This window comes from Schistocerca nitens, chromosome 2, assembly GCF_023898315.1.
Source record: "Schistocerca nitens isolate TAMUIC-IGC-003100 chromosome 2, iqSchNite1.1, whole genome shotgun sequence".
NCBI lineage: Eukaryota > Metazoa > Arthropoda > Insecta > Orthoptera > Acrididae > Schistocerca > Schistocerca nitens.
Genome location: NC_064615.1, coordinates 680,353,903 through 680,357,670, shown reverse-complemented (window position 1 = coordinate 680,357,670; position 3,768 = coordinate 680,353,903).

Here is a 3,768-nt window from a genome sequence, read left to right as displayed (position 1 = left end):
GAGGTTCTATTCACCTTAAATACACACAAACATTTATTTTGTAACAAATGTCCACTGAATAGTGTTATTATTATGGTATACTACCTTTAGTAGGAATTTTTCTTGTACATAGTTTCCATGAAATTAATTACTGTTATTGCTACAGAGTATGTGACGTTATTGTTACCATCAAGATACATAAAAATTTTGCAACAAATGTCCACTGCATACAGTTATTGTATATTATTTTTCATATTAATTTCTTGCACAACGATAATATCAATGTAACTAAGATTACATTTCTGTCACTATGACAAACGATTTTGTAAATGTTTTTAACTTAGTGTCAGACTAAGCTGTCGCCTGACAGGACATATGTTCTGCATCTGTGAGAATCTCATGATTGTGTTTAAGAGTCAGAGTGGACTACCACCTAACATAACGAGTAGCCTGAGTCTACATAAATATAAGTGAAACTCAGACTGAGCTGTCACCTGATATAGCAACTGGTCTGAGACTATGGGAATATAACGAAAGTCAGTGTGACCTACCTTCTCACATAAAATGTGTCCTACAATGAATCGGATATCATGACTTTAAGGGTATGTGAGTGTGAGCTACCACCTGACATAATATGTGTTCTATGACTGATAGAATATCATAATTGTAACTGAATGTCAGTGTGTGTTGTCACCTGACTTGACATACTTTACAATCGATACCCCCATGGCTCAGCGTGTCCCATCACCTGATGCCCATTCTTCTTCAGTCTTATTGTACTACTGATCACTATTAAATTTAGTGTGTCATATCACCTGATGTGACAGGTATTTACAATGGATATTATTTGTGGTTCAGAGTGTTTCATCACCTAAGACCCCTGTTTGTGACACAATATAAATTTTCATTGTGGTAACCGAAACAGGGTGAGTTATCCCCTGACTTAACAGGTATTCTACAGTTACAATAAGGTGGCTCAGTGTGTTCCATTACCTGATGCCCACTCTTCTTCAACCTTATTGTACTATGGACGCAGCTAGGTGCCCGGAGGAAGCAGACGTGTGGTGACAGTGTTAAGGTAGGTCGCTGCCCCTGACCAAACTTTAGCACGTAAATGAGAGAAGATATATAATCATTTTTAAATTGGTTTTTGTTAGATAATGATCAGAGTTAGGATTTTTATGTCCAAGGTTTGACGCAGTAAGCCTTTTGTAAAAATTTTTGTAAGAGTGATTCGTGCTACGAAAATGTTTGAAATAGTAGGTTTTGTGTATGACTTAAAATTTTAACAATATATATATTAAGATCAACATTGTGTTTAAATCTAACAGCCTGAATCATGATCCACATCCTTTGCTTGTATTGAATATGAAAATGAGTAGTAAACTAAAGTTACCCACCAATGAAAGAACCAAGTAAACATCAGGGCCAAAAGTCAATTTTCCAGTACCATCTTAATGCCACTGCAGAAACAGCATTATTCTCTTAAACTTGATTGCTGAGTCAAATACATGTTGCATTTCTGGCAAAATGGAGGAGTGCAAGAAACAAGTTCACAGTCGCAGTCAGATGCATGTTTGCTGAATAATTAATTTAGAACAATCTTATCACTGATACTTTCACAGAATAAAAGGATACAATTTTGGTTAGATACTTTCAATCTATATACTACATGCGTGCGATGAACACACAGGTCTGCTCTCCCCTGGCCTACTGCGGGCTTTGTGAGTGCATGTATCCTACTCTGTAGAAGCGTTCACGCCTTTCTTTCTTTTTTTTCCAGGCCCAGTATTCCAGTATAATCATATAGTATTAATGGGCCCTGTTGCGGACTTTGTGAGGGTATACAGGGTGGTCGGAAATTCCCGTTACAAACTTCTAGGACTTGTAGAGGGGAGTGAGTGCATAATATCATGAATAGGAACCCATGTCCGGAAACGTACCGTTTTCGTGCTATAGCCGTTTGAAAACATGTTTGCTAGGTAGGTTTGCAACAAGATAGTCATAGTGATGGGTGCTTACGTCAGATCGGCTGATGTCATTCGACATCCTATCCTACCTCACTGACTTGGCTGAGCTTCATTCACGCGTCTGTCAGTGTTAGAGCAACATGGTTGAGTACAAGTTCTCAGAAAACACCGACATGATCTTCCTGAATGGTGAAGTTCACGGCAATGGAAGAGCTACTCGTCACCTTGATCAAGATGGTTCTCCACAACTTCAGACTACATCGAGTACCCTTTTCGCCACAATCACGCAGCGGTTTCGAGAAAGGGTATCTTCACCAGTAGCAGGCGTGACTGTGGCGCTCCAGAACTGTAAGAGGCGTTAGTGCGCCACGTTGATGAGAACCTGTCAACAAGTACACGGGCAGTCTCACTGTCTATTAATGGGTCGAACTGTAAAACAAGTGATTTACTGGATCACGCCCAGACAACTGCTTGTAAAAATGGTCGCATTAGCAACACTTTTCCAAATGGTTGTAGCACGTAAATGGTACGTTTCTGAACATGGGTTCCTATTCAAAATATTATGTACTCACTCCCCACTACAAGTCCAAGAAGTTTGTAGTATTTAGTTACGTCACACAAGAAAAGTGTCGGTAATATGTTTTACTTTTAAGCAGAATATACCAGGTGCGTGTTTTGCCATAAAATATAAATACGCGTGCAATTTATTAGATTACCGCAATGTGGTGATTGTTGGACCGATGTTTTTTATGTGCTTTTCTGAAAAAGTAGCTATATGTGGAATACCAGGAAAAAAATTCTTTGAAACCGTACATAGTAGCGATGTGCTTAACGAAGATATATTGCAGAAATTTTTGTACGTTTACTGAAGTATTTACGTTTGTCTTCTCGAAAAATTGGTAACAGAACTCCAAAACTGTAAATGGCATCATACCACTGAGGTGTCTGATAGAAATGTATGGTTGTAGTATTTAAAAACCCATATTTATTTCTGTTATCATAAGAAATTACTATAGGAAATATCCACGAAACTAGTATTTACGTTCATCTTCTTAAAAAAAACTGGTGAAATCAGTCATTAAATTAGCCTAGTGCAAGTAGCTGGAACAATGTCCTCCTTTCAATTAGAACCCACCTTCAACCACTATTCTGGCCGGCCAGGCGAGCTGAAAACGGCACATGAATACGTATTATTAAATTAAAGTCCCCCACCGCATTTTTCTGTCTGCGTGAGGAGGCTAATATACGGTTTTCACTAACCGATATACTGGTTCAGGAGGAACGTTCGTGAATATAGTCAGTTATCACTACGTCACTCAACTCACACGGCCGTAAATACTTAGTGGAATACGTTGGAAGCTAGGATGGCTCGCTAGTACACTACTATACTACTAGAAAAATGCTTATATCGGATCACAGTATGGCGAATATGCTCCATAAAACACACTGATTGAAAAGTTTGGTACTATGGTAATAGCTGTCTCACTCTACTTTCCTCACTAGTCCATCGCTGTAAGTCTAAGTTGCTACTTTCCCCCCACCCCCGCCCCCCCGCCCCCCGCCCCGCCCCCCTCGTCCATTCACACTCACCCATTCAGTCGAACTCATTGTCACTATCTCTTTATGTCTTAACAAGCTTGCTACTTTCTTTTATAATCTGGACGTTAATAATGATGGCAAGATACTGTTAATCAGAACACAAGAAGGTGTTGAGATCTAAATAACAGTAGATTTACTCAATCTTCACATCACAAGACAAAAAAATGACTAAAGAAACGTCACACAAATATCTTCATTTGACAAACACTTTCACTAATAT